General features: G+C 43.5%; 1 long non-coding RNA gene across 1 annotated transcript; it reads right to left on the bottom strand.

Moving 5' to 3' along the window:
* Window positions 1-1,136: 1,136 nt before the first annotated feature.
* LOC309529169 lies at window positions 1,137-16,649 on the bottom strand. Its single transcript, XR_014218106.1, has 3 exons — window positions 16,514-16,649; window positions 7,671-7,734; window positions 1,137-1,217 (listed from the first exon to the last, which is right to left on the bottom strand). It is a non-coding gene; the product is annotated as an uncharacterized lncRNA (long non-coding RNA).
* Between the last annotated feature and the right edge of the window lie 666 nt (window positions 16,650-17,315).

A 17,315-nucleotide genomic window follows, 5' to 3' on the forward strand; every position in this document is an offset into this window, starting at 1 on the left:
GCTTTCTGTGCAGCGTAGGCGTGCCAAGCGGAGGTCCTGAGCTCTCTCCGCTGATCTCACTGGAAGAGTCTCGGAGCCTTCCTTCCTCAGTACTCTCAGCCTCCCCTTTCTTCCTGGTGTCCCCTGGATTTCCTTCCCCAGTGGACGCTCTCTCTCTCTCCTTGCTTGTTCCCTCCCCTGCATCATTGGAGCGTCTTCGCTCTCCTCTTGCCTCTGATGGCAGTTCCCTGACACACATCTTTGATTCTCTGGCAAAGTAATGGAACACCAAGTAGTTTGGATCCCCAAAAGAGTGAAGCTACACAAATAGCCTCCACTTCATTTACTAGCATACTATCTAGAATAAGGTTACCAGATGTCCCCGTTTCCCGGGGACAGTCCCCGGATTTACAAATCAGTCCCCATACAAAATCCATTGAAGTTGAAAAGTGTCCCTGGATTCACTGAAAAAAATCTGGTAATCTTAATCTAGAACTGTGTGTGTAGGTTCTCAAGCTTTAACTACAGACTCATAGTCTCTTCCTGTTCTTTCATATCAACAATCTAGTTTTCAACCAGATTGTACATAAAGCCTCCTGAACTCTTAAATCAACACTTCTATCCAGGGTAGGTCACCATTTAATTAAGGCCTCTAAAAAAAATAAATCCTCAGTACTGGGGATATTGTACTATTAATTATACACACTGGGTTCATGTTTAGTTTTTCCCACTAGTATTATATAATGTCTTCAAGACTGCTGGGTTCCTTAATGGGAGAGAGAGATTATACATGACTGCTTTCTTACGCTGAAAATGGGCTAACCCCACGTCCTGCAGGATTACAACATTTAAATTATGTTAATTTAATTAAAAGGACAGTGTCAGGTACTTTAGGACCCAAGTGCAGATTTTGTTAATGTAGCACCATCATTTAATCAATCTGATTACATCATCTTCTAACAACTGGGCAACTGAGACTGTGTGCATTGTTATGGGGTTAGGGTTGGACCAGATGTCCTCTTGGGATCTCGAATAGCCTTGTGATTCTTGACTGTAATATTGGGGCTGGGGTGGTTAATAGAACCAGAAAGACCAGTAGACAATATCTTTATCATTCTGGCAAATGGCCAAGCATCCTCCTTTTGTTAGGGTTATTGGGGGCCTTTAACAATAGCCAGAGACTGTTAGGGAAGGGGGCATGTCTTTCTCTCTTCTAAGGAATATTGTGGTCCAGGTGTCTGTGTGAAGAAAATGAAGACAGAGTTCAGACTGACAGCAAGACAGACTAGGGATCTGTAGAACGCAGAGGGAGTTGTGGAAGCACTGAGCTTTGGGGATATTTCTTAGCGTGTTTAAGCCAATATTACAAAATACCAACAACCCTCCAGTGAGCTCATTCAGTGGAAACCAAAACTAGAGGGTTGTATCCAGTATCTTAGCACAGTAGACCCACTGAAATGAAAGGAACTAAATTAGTCACTGTGATGGGTCTGCTCTGAGTAGGACTTGCACTGAATACAACCCAGTCTAGACACTGAACTCCTGAAATCTCTCACCACTCAAAGAATTGGCGTGAATGCATTACAGTACGATCATAATACTGGTAAAACAAGCAACAGCCATTTCTGGACCACAATGGCCTGGCCACTGTCATCCTTGCACTGGTAACCTCCAGGGAGAATTACTTCAGTGTGCTCAGTATAGGACACAAAAAAGGAATCCTTTGGCCTGCAGTGCTCCTCAAGACAGGGGTCAGCAGGGTTGTTGAAAAGAAGCCTAAGCCCACACAATACAACCATATACAACCAGAATATTGGGAGAAGGTGTCAAAGTGGCCTCTGCCTTTAACCATGCAACTTGACTGCTGCCAGGCAGGAAAAGTTTAGCCCTTTAAATGCTATTCTGCAACTAAAATTATTCATACAGCCAAAGAGGGAGTCACTATAGTTTATGGACTCTACATAGTATGTACATTGACCTGAATCTGGCTCTGTGTGTAGTGGCAACCTTCCATGTGCAGAGCTTATGTTTTCAGAATGCAAACCATAGGAAACCTCCTGGGACGTTGCCAGATTCTGCTGGGTGCAAGCACAATATCCTGTTTCAGATTGAGATGCACAACGAGTGCCTAGGCAGCTCAATCGAAGTCCAAGCAGGACCACGGTCATCTCAGTGTAGAGCTGGGTAGATGCAGGCTAGCTAGATGCACATTAACCAAGAATTTGTAGATTGTAGATTGTACTCCAGCAAAATTTGGAATTAAGTGAGACTTACATCAGGGGGAGCCAATGTAGTGCTGCCCAGATGCTGGGCGCCATTCTCCATCAGCCTTAGTCAGCATGACCAGAGGTCAAGGCTGATGGGAGCTGTAGTATGTCAAAACAAATTCAATACCTTACTATGCAAATACAGTAATCACAATACACAAAGCGCACCAGGCTGAGTAATAATAACTGTAAACTGTATTTTTTTCTTCTTGTAAGTTCCTGTATAACACAATCCTTAGGTAAAAATAGAAAAGTCCTCAAGGTAACGAGAACAACTCAGCTGATGTAGACTGATGTAGAATAAACAATAAGAAAAGGCAAGGAAAGATGAGAGCTGGACCATAAAGAAGGCTGATCGCTGAAGAATTGATACTTTTGACTTATGGTGCTGGAGGAGACTCCATGAGAGTCTCATGGACAGCAAGAAGATCAAACTTTTCCATTCTTAAGGAAATCAGCCCTGAGTGCTCACTGGAAGGACAGATCCTGAAGCTGAAGCTCCAATACTTTGGCCACCTCATGAGAAGAGAAGAGAAGACTCACTGGAAAAGACCCTGATGTTGGGAAAGATGGAGGGCACAAGGAGAAGGGGATGACAAAGGACGAGATGGTTGGATAGTGTTCTCGAAGCTACCAGCATGAGTTTGACCAAACTGCGGGAGGCAGTGGAAGACAGGAGTGCCTGGCGTGCTCTGGTCTATGGGGTCCCGAAGAGTCGGACACGACTAAACAACAACAACAAAACGACTGTTTAAAATGGTATTGTAGTCCATTGTATGGTGTGAATAATAATAATAATAAATAATAATAATAATAATAATAATAATAATAATAATAATAATAATTTATTATTTGTACCCCGCCCATCTGGCTGGGTTTCCCCAGCCACTCTGGGCGGCTTCCACAAAAACCAAAAAACACTAAAATATCATACATTAAAAGCTTCCCTGAATAGGGCCGCCTTAAGATGTCTTCTGAATGTCAGGTAGTTGTCCATCACCTTGACATCCGATGGGAGGGCATTCCACAGGGCGGGCGCCACCACCGAAAAGGCCCTCTGCCTGGTTCCCTGTAGCTTCGCTTCTCGCAATGAGGGAACCGCCAGAAGGCCCTCGGCGCTGGACCTCAGTGTCCGGGCAGAACGATGGGGGTGGAGACGCTCCTTCAGGTATACTGGGCCGAAGCCGTTTAGGGCTTTAAAGGTCAACACCAGCACTTTGAATTGTGCTCGGAAACGTACTGGGAGCCAATGTAGGTCTTTCAAGACCGGTGTTATGTGGTCTCGGCGGCCGCCCCCAGTCACCAGTCTAGCTGCCGCATTCTGGATTAGCTGTAGTTTCCGAGTCACCTTCAAAGGTAGCCCCACGTAGAGCGCATTACAGTAGTCCAAGCGGGAGATAACTAGAGCATGCACCACTCTGGCCAGACAGTCCGCAGGCAGGTAGGGTCTCAGCCTGCGTACCAGGTGGAGTTGGTAGACAGCTGCCCTGGATACAGAATTGACCTGCGCCTCCATGGACAGCTGTGAGTCCAAAATGACTCCCAGGCTGCGCACCTGGTCCTTCACGGGCACAGTTACCCCATTCAGGACCAGGGAGTCCTCCACACCAGCCCGCCCCCTGTCCCCCAAAAACAGTACTGTCTTGTCAGGATTCAACTTCAATCCATTAGCTGCCATCCATCCTCCAACCGCCTCCAGACACTCACACAGGACCTTCACCGCCTTCACTGGTTCTGATTTGAAAGAAAGGTAGAGCTGGGTATCATCTGCATATTGATGGACACCCAGTCCAAGCCCCCTGATGATCTCTCCCAGTGGCTTCATATAGATGTTAAAAAGCATGGGGGAGAGGACGGAACCCTGAGGCACCCCACAAGTGAGGGCCCAGGGGTCTGAACACTCATCCCCCACCACCACTTTCTGAACACGGCCCAGGAGGAAGGAGCGAAACCACTGTATGACAGTGCCCCCAGCTCCCAACCCCTCTAGACGGTCCAGAAGGATGTTATGGTCGATGGTATCAAAAGACACTGAGAGATCCAGCAGAACCAGGAAACAACTCTCACCTTTGTCCCTAGCTCGCCGGAGATCATCAACCAGTGCGACCAAGGCAGTTTCAGTCCCATAGTGAAGCCTGAACCCTGATTGGAAGGGATCCAAATGGTGGCCTATGTTTCTTGCTGCTTTTTATGACTAAATAATCTGAGTATTAGAAATGATATATAAAAGGAGGGCACAATGGATGTAATATTAATTATATGGAAAGTTTGTCAAATACCAGTTTGCAACCCCACCTCACCCTTTCTGCTTCTTTTGGCAATTAGGAGGCAAATGTATCAATGTGACATGAAAAGGATTAACTGAAAAAAGGTGCAGCTGCAGGTCAAACAAAACCACCAGAGCGCTGAATGATACAAGAATCAAATGGCTTCTGATATCTGATACGCACAGCCATCCTAAGCATCAATGGACAATTTATTCCAGGAAAATATATCAGTGGCACTGCCCAACTGTCATTGACTCAGCCATTTAGATCTTTTCTGATATTTAAATAATCCATCCCAATAAATCCAGTTAAATTGTTTTAGATAAGGGCTGCAAATTAATGACTATTGTCTAGTGAGTTTCCAAAAGCAATAGCCTTGATGATGAGATAAATGCTGCCATGTCTCTCCAGAGGAAGGAGCAGGAATATATAGGCTCAGTTTGACTGGCATTACAACCGTAATGAATAATAGCTATGGCTCTGTGGGGAAACTGGAAGACAGACTGAATACGAGACACAGCAAATGCATGGCAGCGCCATCCAACTGTGTGTAGGTTAATGGCGGGACTCATTGGCATTTTCTGAGGGTTACAAAAAGCCACAACCCCCTCTCCTTTACCAAACATACGTGTAGGGAACACGGGTGCTTAACTGGAGAAACAAAAAGATATCTCATTCTCCAGTGGGTTTTTAAAAAAGAAAATATTGCTATTTCTGATATCATTTTGAGCATGAGCAGTTCTTTTTTTTGGGGGGGGGGATGGGGACTAGGGAGAACAACCACTGCAGAAAGCTCTACAAAGGGGTTGGGAAACCATCCTGATTCCTGAGGGCTGCATTTCCTTCTGGGCAAACTTCTGAGGGCCACATGTCAATGGCGGATGGGGCCAGAGTCAAAAGTAGAAGAGCCACAAATATAATTTTTACCTATGTATCTTAGGCTAGTTGCTACAGATACTCATACACCCCTCTCTATCTTGCATCCAGGCAAGCAAGAGTCATTATCAGAGTTCCAGGATGCATTCTCCCCCTCACGAAATTAGATATGCCCAATAGAATATGTTGTGGCATGTGCTTGGTTGAGGCGCATGTGTGGTGCCTGCAACAGTTTCTCCTGTACGCAAATGTGGCCACAGGCTGGCAAGCTCTCCCCTACAGATTGCAGATTGGCCGAGTTAAACCAATGTCACAGTGGAGAAAAGGAGGCAGGTAGGCCTCTGGCTGCCACAAACTGGGGGCCTCAGATCCCAAGAGGGGACAGCAATGTTTAGGAGGCAGAGAGGCAGGGTACTGAGATGGTTAGAGAAAGCGAAGGCGGGGTGGGGTGGAGGACAGCCTAGGAAAAGGGGCTGGGGAAGTGAGTAGCCCAGAAGCAGCCTTCTCTGCTCTGGTGCCCTCAAGGTGGCCCCCCCAGCTCCCACCAGTCCCAGCCAGTATGGCCACTGGTGGTCAGGGAAGAGGGAAGTAGTTGTTCAAAAACATCAGGAGGCCACGAGGTTGGGGGAGGTGAGCTCAAAGGAACATAGAGGAAACTAGAGGGAGAAAATACCTTGTAGTCTAGTTGGCCTCTCAGCAGTTGTTCTGGGTGGGTGGGTGGGGGAATAACAGCAAGCAACACTTTGTATTTGGGAAGATGCCAGCACAAATACATTATATAGTGTAATGGTATATAAGGAGACATTAAGTAGATAATGTAGAACAAACAACATGCTGCAAAGGGGAATACGGCTTCAGAAGATTTATGGTAACTGTGGTATTTCTGATACATATAACTGCACCTTAGATCTGAACGGTAATGCAGTGGACTTAATGCGTACTACACACTCCATTTGATATTTTCAGCACCATTATAAAAAAGGATGTAATTTCTCTAATGGATATTTGGCGCCATCTATAGACTGATAACAAAACAGTATCCCTTTGCTGTAAATTATATGCAGCCATTGTGACTTTTAGAAATCATGTGCCAAACTGTATCAAAACGTTAGGGTTGTTATCTACCTACATTCTACTCAGAGTAGACCCGCTGAAATTTACAGACTGAAGTTAGTCATGTCCATGAATTCCAGTGTGTCTACTTTGAGTAGCCTAGCACTGGATTACGATTACAACCCATAACCAGGCTAAAAAGGGCCCTTGAACTCTGATAACGTTTCTTGATTGTCTGGATGGAGAATAGAGAGGAATATGTGAGTAAATTAACATTTGTTGCTCTACACAATTTTGCTTCTGGCCCTGCATCTGGTTTCTAGAATATGACCCTTGGGGTGAAAAGGGTTCCCAACCCCTTCTGTGTTGGATTGCAGCCTAATACATTTTTTTGCAGGGCTGACATTTTGAAGAACTGTGGATTTTAGGCTGTGATCCTATGCACATTTACCTGTGAGTAAATTGCACTGAACACTGTGCTACCTGCTAATCCTATACATGCATAGGATTACACTGAAGAAAACTTAGGCACCCCCATGCTGTCACAGTTGATATATACACCAATAGACAGCTAGATAGACAAAGATATAGATATAGATATAGATATAGATATAGATATAGATATAGATATAGATATAGATATAGATATAGATATAGATATAGATATAACTGTGGGAAGCAGTGGAAGACAGGAGTACCTGGCGTGCTCTGGTCCATGGGGTCACGAAGAATTGGACACGACTAAACAACTAAACAACAACAAATAGATATAGATATAGATATAGATATAGATGATATAGATATAGATATGTGAGAAGAATGTCTTGGCTGTCAATAAAAATCCCAAGATTAACTTGTCCAGAGTATTTAAAAGGGAAGAAATATGATAAGAAATCCCATTATCTGCAACTCAGTTAGCCACATTTAATTTCTAAACAGCCCTTCATCCAAGAATCACAGGGTGGTTTACAAAATAAAAACACCAAATTACATACCATAGTAACAAACAATACCTTCCCACACACAGTTTAAACGGCCATAGATTGTTGAATTAACCAAAGGCCTAGGAGAAGAGGGATGTTTTTGCTTGGCGCCTAAAGATATGCAACGAAGGCGCCAGGCGAGCTTCCTTGGGGAGAGCATTCCACAAGTGGGGAGCCACCAATTGCCATTTTTTAGTATCTTAGATTATTCAAAGTACTTTATATAAAGATCCAGGGTGACCTACCTCACAGGGTTGTTATGAGGATTAAATAGGTAGGTAGGGAACCATATGTGCCCCCTTGGTCTGCCTGGAAGAAAGGTGGGATATAAATGTGATAAATAAATAAATAGATAGATAAATAGATGCATCACCTCAGTAACCTGTAGAACAACCCCATAAGGCAGATGACACTTATTATATGTGGAACCTACAATAAAATGTTGCACTTCTACCTATTCAGGGTCTACTTGGTCATTCCCTCCTGTTGGAACATTCCATTCCACTCCTCTTCCCTTTCTAGTGTTCCATTTTTCTTTTCCAACTCTCATTCCACATTGTGTAGCTGCTGAGCATGCTAAATCTTCAATTGTCTGGGCTTTTTTTGGTGGTAAGGTAGAGTTCCATCTTCACACCTTGGAGTCCTGCACATCTTGGAGTTCTATAAAGCATGGGAATAGTTCCATATTGTTTTACGTGGCCCCATTTTGAATACTCACCACCACCTGAGCAATGAGGTAAAGGTAAAGGGACCCCTGACCATTAGGTCCAGTCGTGGCCGACTCCAGGGTTGCAGTGCTCATCTCGCTTTACTGGCCGAGGGAGCCTGCGTACGGCTTCTGGGTCGTGTGGCCAGCATGACTAAGCCGCTTCTGGCGAACCAGAGCAGCGCACGGAAACGCCGTTTACCTTCCCGCCAGAGCAGTACCTATTTATCTACTTGCACTTTGCTTTCAAACAGCTAGGTTGGCAAGAGCAGGGACCAAGCAACGGGAGCTCACCACGTCGCGGGGATTCGAACTGCCAACCTTCTGATCAGTGGGCAGGCCAATAGAGTGAAGCCAGCCATGAGCAGGACACTATCACCAAGCTAAATGGGGAACATAAGCAGGGCTCTACTGGATCAGGCCAAGGCCTGTTTGTAGCCCTCCAGGTTTTGTTGGACTTTGCATTGCCCCTTCTAGCACAGCCAATGGTCCAAAATGAGGGGAACTGCAGTCCAACAATATCTGGAGGGCAACAGGCTTCCCACCCCTGATACAAAGGCTGTTTCTTTGCAGAAATTAAGTATGGAGCTCTCGCATGTAGAGCTTCTCCCAGCTAACCCTGCCACCACAGAGACCTATATAGGAACATAGGAAGCTGCCCCACACTGAGCCAGACCACTAGCTGAGGGATGAGGAAACTTTGGCCCCAGCCAGCGTGGCTAATAGACTGAGGGGAGTTGTAGTCCAGCAACATCTGGAGAGCCAAAGATTCCCCACCCTGGAACACATCCATCTGCCTTGCTATAATCTACCTTGACTGGCATCAGCTCTCCAGGGTTTGGGGCAGGGATCTCTCCCAGTTCTACACAGAGATACCAGGGATTGAACCTGGGCGCTTTTGCATGCAGAGCAGATGCCATGGCCTTCCCAGTTTTGCATATGTGTGCAACCTTCACCAATGACAAGAGTGCTTACTGTATTTCTATTCCACATACAAAACAATTGCATGAGTTCCTTCCATCTTAGAAACGGGCTTTTTTTTTGTATGGATTAATCCAAGCACCCTGTCTCTGGAAGACGCCACTTTGGGTGAAGATGCTTCTTTTTGTGCAAATGGATTTTTTCTCTGTCCAAAAGAGAGAGGCACATTTGCAGACATGCAACATTTAAATGTGATTCTATTAAACAAAAGTAGTCCACAGCCAGAAGCTGCTCTGCTGGCAAAGCATCGAAATTCAGCTTTGCTAGTATGCCAGTATCTGAATTTAAAGCAGTAGTCAACTGTACTGAAGCGAAAGAGTCTATCATTTCATTTGGCTCTCTGACAAAGATGCAGTCATAAATGAAGTCTAGAATCATCTGGTTTATTATTCCTGTTTGTTTCTGCCAATGATGTCCTTTTTCTGCAGCACTCACACTGTGGCTCTCAAGTCCTGAATGCATTTCTTTTAAAGATAACGAATGATGCCATCCTGTATGGCAATTTCCTCTCTTATTCCCCTCTGAAATTTAGGGGGAAAGAGTAAGATGACTTATACATCAGCTGACTTATGCATCCAGCAATGATTTGAGTACTGGGCTAGGGAGATATTTATCACAAGTGTGTTATAATTAGAACAAGCCACACAGATGTGCTTCAATATGGGTGAGCAGTTCTGACTTCAGAAATCATAGTTAGCACGATATACCAAATCCTTCACTACAGATCCTTTTGTTGTGCCGTAATGTTCTTCACTGCTGGGAAAAGAGCCATACAGCCCCTTCTTCAAAGGTTATAAAGCACAGGAAAATAGGAATCTGCCTTACACCGAGGCAGACCAATGCTCTTTTTAGCTCAGTACTGTCTACACTGACGGGCAGTGATTCTTCAAGGCAGCGTTTTCTCCCAGTCCTGCCTGGAGATGCTGGGGATTGTACCTGGGACCTTCTGCATGCAAGACTGATGCTCTATCACTGAGCTACGGCCTTCTGCAAGTCAGGTATGGGGAGTTTGCTGCCCTCCTGGTGTTGGACTACAACTCAAGTAATCCATGATCCTTAGCCATGCTGGATGAGGCAGATTCCCCATGCCTACTATGAGGCCTCAGCCCTGCAGGTGTACTTCAGCACATGTGAACACAAACATGCACACATGCACAACTATGCCCCTTAGTCCTGAAAGAGGTGTTAATTGCAGCTATATAGGAAGCTAGCCAACCTAGCAGTTCGAAAGCATGTCCAAGTGCAAGTAGATAAATAGGTACCGCTCTGGTGGGAAGGTAAACAGTGTTTCTGTGAACTGCTCTGGTTTGCCAGAAGCGGCTTAGTCATGCTGGCCACATGACCCAGAAGCTGTACACCAGCTCCCTCGGCTAATAAAGCGAGATGAGCGCCGCAACCTCAGAGTTGGTCACGACTTTACCTTTACCTTTACCTTAGGAAGCAGGGATATGGGTGGTCTAAACCACTGAACCTATTGAGCTTGCCGATCAGAAGGTTGGTGGTTCAAATCCCTGCAACGGGGTGAGCTCCCATTGCTCTGTCCCAGCTCCTGCCAACCTAGATAGCAAGCACAGGGTATCAAAAAGGGACTCTGCACTTTTGAATTTGCCACTGCACTACTGAGTCAAACCATTGGCTTAATGCTAGCTCAGCACTGTTTACAAACAATGCAAACCCAAGCGCTACCCTCCATCTCCAGGATTTCAGCCCTACCTGGAGATGCCAGAAACTTTTACATTGCTCTGTTACTGTACAGGCGTCTCCCCACTTACACGCATTTAACTCACACACAGCGCCGGGTAGTAATTAAATAAACTGATTTAAACTATAAAGTGCAAAAAGGGCCTCGAAACAGCAGGAAAACTGCAAAAATGACAGGAAAACAACAGGAAAACAGCCAGCAATCCTAGGAGCCTTTGCAACTGCAACCCCATGAGGTTTATAAGGTGTTTACAGGCCTTTTAGATGGTGTTCCCCACTATATGCAATTTCACGTAAATGTGCGGTAACCCCGGGAATGTAACCCCTGTATAAGTGGGGAGATGCTTGTACTATGCCTCTTCCCCATACCATAAGGATCAAGTGTGCGCTACCAGCTTGGAGAGAAAATGCTTCTGGTAACTTTAAGTTTCTGCATCTATCTCTCGCTGTGTCTCTCCCCCCCCCCCAGCAAATACTTCACAAAGCCAAATGCTCAGCCAATGGCAAATAGTACTTATTGACTTAAGTAATATGGTGCCCATTTACCCCAGCTTAGAATCCCTTTTTTCAAGCAAGATGCATCCGCGAAAGAGAAACTTACAAATCCATTAAAGAAACAAGTCAGTGATGTTAAGGAACACACGAGCTTTGAACTGTTTCCTAATCAGTATTTGAGTTGTAGCGATTTCCCAGTTAATTATTAGACCCTTTTTATTAAAGGTTTGTTACACAGGGGACATACAAGCTCTTTTCCTTTTAATTTTTTTTTTAGCACACAGCCATTTCCCCTAGCGGCATTTCCTAGTGGCATTCACTTTCAGAATCTGTTCTCGAAGCTTTCCAGCAACAGATTTTTTGCAGTGTATGTTCTCTCCTGGCCTCTAGCTCAGGGTTCAAACCAGCCATTTTCTCCAAGTATGTAGGCCATTTTATCCCTTTCTTATTACCACTCTACATTCCATGCTAACCAAGCATGTTCAGTCCTTATTGGGCTGCTTTTGGTGGGGATGGGTCAGTTGCCACAATTTAAAAAATAACTGTGTTTATGGAGAACGAATGCTGATATTTCCCTCTTCTCAAATTTGGTTGCAATCCTTGTGGTACTCACCACCTGTATTTTTTATTGCAAGAGGAGAATGTAAATCCTTACTGATAACCAGTTAAATAGGAAGCTTTTCCTGGGGGATTCTGTCTGAACATTCAGCCGGAATGTGTTGACTCAGGCACCGCCACAGACTGTGTATGTGTGTGTGTGTGTGTGTGTGTATGCGCACGCACACGTGACTTTGTAATAAAACAGTATTTGGATCATTCTTGCTTTCCACGAGCCAACTGTTGCAAGGTCTTCAAGGCATATAGTGGGGGGGGGGGAGAGAGAGAAACCCAGATAGAATGTAAATTACACGACTAAAAAGATTTTCTCACTTGTTATTAATTGAATCACTGTATCACCTTTGTTCTAGCATCAAAGTCAGGTTGCGTAAATATGTGTCAGATGAGTGGGACGGCTTTTTAAACTGACAGCTGGGGTTTAGTAGAACATCGCAATTATGGCTTTGCCTGTCTCTTCATCCAACTGGTGAAGGAACTAGTCCAAGCTATAGCTGTTTTTACAGCATTTGTACTTTGCAAATGGTTTTACTCACTGAACGGTCTTCATTCATGAGTTTATCTGCATTTAAACTGGTGGAGATAGAGAAACAGCAGAGTGGGCTGTAGCATTTTGATACCCCCACAATGCATAAACACTTGGAATCACACAAACAGACTTTCTGATTAGCTTAACAGAAAATGAATAATAAATATAGCAACAATAACCATCATCATAATAGTGTGATTTTAAAGGAAAGATGTAATTGAAGGATGTACCAGTTTAATGGAGATTCCACAGATCTCCACAGATTCAGTTTCTAGCAACAGATTTGTCCCATATGCTTAGGAAATGCCCAGTCATTCTGGGTAAAAATTAAACAGACTCTCTGTTCCTGACAAAATTAAACAGAATCCATCTTGTGTAATTTTGGATAAGATAAGATGAAAAATGATAAGAAGAGGTCCCCGCTCTGGTTCCCAGATGCTGAACTTGCTGATTTAATAGAGCTCTACTGCAGAAACATATTCTGTCAGATGTTACCGCAATTCATTCCCCTGAAACACCCGCTCCCTCCCAGTCAACAACAAATCCTGCCAACTGAAGCAAGCAGGTGCTCCATACCTGAGACAGGAGCTAACTGGCAACTCTTAATAATTGAAAGGTTGGCTATCCCATAAATGAATAGGATGGCGACAAAGGAATCTCAAAATAGCATGACAGTGAACCAACATTACACAACTGGTCATTGAGCTTGAATTTTACAACACATATGCCTCATCTGTGTTGGCTGCTATTCAGGTGATGCCCCCATAAATTATTAACATTTACAGTTATTTGCAGCTGAGGGTACAATCTATACTGGAGCTATGTCGGCTGAAGGGCTTTACACTGGGCTGCTGGCAAGGCAACTACACTGGTGGAATCAGGAGCAAATAGGACCATACTAGGTTTCCAGGAAGTGTTTGCTCTCCATCCTAGTAGAAAGCAGAAGGAAAAGGGGACAGGAGCAAAGGAGAAGGAAAAAGGAGGGGATAAAGGAAGAGAAAGGGGGGAAGATACAGACCATGAAGGGGAAATGGGCTGCTCCATTGCGGATTGGAACCAGGAAAGGAAGGAGCAGAAAGCAGTCTGGTAATCTCAGTGCTAAAATATTACAAAAGACAAAAAAGGACATACTCCTTCTGTCTTTTATGCTGCAAATAATGGGTTGTCTTAAAATTTGGTTGCATCAATCTGTCAAAAACAACTCCCATTACTGGCCAAGCAGAATGAGGCATTTGGTTTAACTCATTCATTTGGCATTCCATTTGGTTGCAACACTTGTTTGCTTATAATGCAATAACTCAGGTGCACATTGAGATATCAGAATGAAGTTCAAAACACACGTTCAGGTCATAACTACATTTTAAGTCCAAATACTGGCTTGTACAGAATTGATTGTAATGAGGCATTTGAAGTGGGGCTTCTTAGACAATAGTATATGCTTGATGACATAGACCTGTGAAGACAATGTATGTGGTTTTTCAAAATGGCTCTTGAGTGGGAAAGATGTGTTCCCCACTCCGATTTTCAAAGTCAAATATATTAAAGGTCTATTTAGAAATCTTCCTTTTATTCAGTTAACATAGCTGAAAACAATTTAAAAAACAATGTAATTCTGTTGATAAACTATCCTTATTAGCTACAGGATTCCCCATGCAGAAATGATTGCAGTTTTATCATACACAAGGGTCATAGCTGTCAATGTTTCCCTTTTTTAAAGAGAAATTCCCTTATTCCGAATAGGATTCCTCGCAAGAAAAGGGAAAAGTTGACTGCTATGACAAGAGTATCAACCATAAAAAGCCCCACTCAGATAATAGCCAGACTTCCAAGACCATAATTCAAATAATTATTTGTATACAACTGCTTGTGGCATTCTTCATGTCCTTTCCAGTCATTGGCTGAGCTGCTGTGATTTCACAGTATGTTAATGATCATTCTAATAACTGTGGCAGAATATGACCTGTAGATTACTTATACAGGGTCTTATTTGGGCTGCACCATTACAGCTGTTGCCAACATTCACATTTTGAAGCCCCTGAAGACGTATATGTTTTGGCCTTTGTAGGGGATTAATGCAATGTGGGCAACTATATGATGATGATGATATTTATTACACACACACATGCACATACACTTTATGTATCAGAAGATCTCCAGGCAGTGTACAACATTAAAAACAAATCACAAAACATCAATGATAAAAACATAATAAAAGCATACTGACAAACAGCCTAATAGTAAAATAGCCATCATAATAACAGTTCTTTCCCAAACACTATATATTTCCTACAGTATTGTTATGATTATTTTAAAATGTTATTTGATGTTATAATTTGTATACTGCAATGCTCTCGGCAATTTAGATCTGTTAGCTGCCCTAATGTCATCACAGATCACTGAAGGACATGTTAGAAATGTACATAATAAAGACATATAAATGCATACATATTGCAAATTACAAAATGCATGCTAAATCATTAGGAAAGAGATCAATGCCTTTTTACAAATCAATGGTGTACGGTTCCAAGTGTGGCACTCAAGGACTTAACTGGTAGGATGTTCTGTTTCTTACTGTATTTTTAATATCCTGTTACATGCTACCTCACTCTCTAAGCCAGGCATGGCCAAACTTGGCCCTCCAGCTGTTTTGGGACTATAATTCCCATCATCCGTGGCCACTGGTCCTATTAGCTAGGGATGATGGAAGTTGTAGTCCCAAAACAGCTGGAGGAGCAAGTTTGGCCATGCCTGCTCTAAGTGGTGTGAGATTTCAGGGGTTCCAGGCACTTTGTGCTTCATTTTGGAAATGAGCCACAATAGAGACTGTGGTGGCTTTATAATATATGGTTTATTTATATATAGTCTTGTTTCTCCCATAGCCACAGCTTTGGATTCAAACAGAAATCAAACATTGTTCTGACACTCTCTCCAGCTTGCCATTTCTCTTCTGGCCCACATTATTGCAATTTCCAACTCCTAACTCAGGCTTTGTCCTTCTAACCATATATGAGCTGAAGAAGGAACACCACCATTTGCCCATCTCTCACAAAGCCCCCTTCCCTTTCCCCGCCTTTAATGGCCCATCACCAAAGCTATCACCTCAACACAGGAAGCTAGCCTGCCTTAACACTTGCTGGATCCAGGAGTTAGAAGAGTTTCGCACACAGCCTACTTCCTGCCCCAGAACAATTCATATGGATTTCTATGAATTGTGCTCTTACTCCTAGGTGCAAATGGCTTCAAGACTTTTTATAGTGTGGAGTAATGTAGAAATTTAATAAACCAGACCTAATCAGCTGCTGGTGGTGGGAAAACCTGCCTTTTCCATCCCAGCACTAGAAGAGCAGCCTCATGTTCTAGCTTTGCACTTCTCAGCGGAATAGGATTTCTCCTTGCAATATGACTTCACCTCACACCTCGGCTCCTGCTCGTTATAAGGACTGGTATTTTGCTAGTTTGTAAAATTAAGAGGCCACTGCAACTGTAAAATAATTCAACATTTACTGTTATCTTATAAGCAAGCTGTACATCCTGAAACCAAGAACTCTAGAGCTGAAGGATACCATCTCTGGATTAAATTCAAAGTGACTATTCAAGAGCAAAATTGTTTTGGGATTTTCAGACAACATTAGGGGGCCTATCCAGGAAAAAGTAAGCAAATATAAACCACTGCAACTGGTACCAGACTGACTCAGGTCTATTTAATAACATGACTAATGAGATGCATCCACATCTTTCCAACATGCCTCCCTTTCCGCAGCACCGCTTCACTCATGACTTACGAGCTCTTATTGCTGCTCAATTTGTCATTACGGGAAAAGATGAAATGTAGCATCATGATAGTGCAATTTCAGTTTCTGAGTTCTTAAAATACAGCAATTTTCTGAGTTTAACTACAATTGCAGGTGATTACAAAAGCAAAGACGTTTGAAAATAATGAGGAACTCTGTCATTATTATAATACAATTTGAAGTACAACTTAAGTGGCTAGAAAGCATTTATAGTTGCACTGGAAGTTATAATTTGAAGCTGTTTCATATGAGAACTATTTATGAACATACCTGCGGCGCCATTCTAAGCACCTTTACCCAGTCTGAAGCGATTCCCATGGAGCTCAATGAGTCCTATAGCAAGCAACACACTTAGGACTGCAGCTTTATGTTAATTGTTCATCCATCTGGTTACGCAGCTAATAATGTTTATCTGTAATGGCAACAAAGAAGATGAAATGTGAAGGAGCCTGGTAGAGTCAGGCAAATCAGATATTAGCTCTTTATTTTTATTTTATTAAAGATTTTCTTGATTTACAAAAGTGTGTGCAATGTCTCTCTTGTATTTCCCCCATGTAACTTTTTTTTACAAATCAGTTTCATTTGTTGAGACATTAGGAAGAAAAGGGGGGAAGAGGTGGAGGGGGGGGGAGATGGGTGGGGTTGGGGTTGGGTGGCATGTTTCTATTTTACTTCCTATATGTAGCGTTTGGTGTCAGCGTTGCTTGTGCAGGTTCTTTGCTGTTCACTTGTGCTCCTTTGGCTCTTTACAAAATGGTTTGATAATATGCTAACTTAATTAGAAACAATACAGTCCAAAGGGGAGAGATCTTGCTATCTTTTCACATATTTGAAGTGAAAGGTACCCCCAAACAAAAATACAGGTATGCTGAATAACACCGATGTACGTATATAGTAAAACTATTGGGCTGGTGGTGGGGAAGGAAGAGGGGCGCCGCCACCCCGGTTTCTCAACAGCAGCTGCCCTTCCCACGACTGCGCGCGGTTTTTTCCAAGGCGGGGAGATTCCCACCGCGCGGCCCGCGAGGGGTGTCCCTTTTAAGAGCGCGGGGGTGGGGGTGGGGGGGAAGGC

This window comes from Podarcis vaucheri (assembly GCF_965113315.1).
Source record: "Podarcis vaucheri genome assembly, chromosome: 3".
NCBI classification, from domain to species: Eukaryota; Metazoa; Chordata; class Lepidosauria; order Squamata; family Lacertidae; genus Podarcis; species Podarcis vaucheri.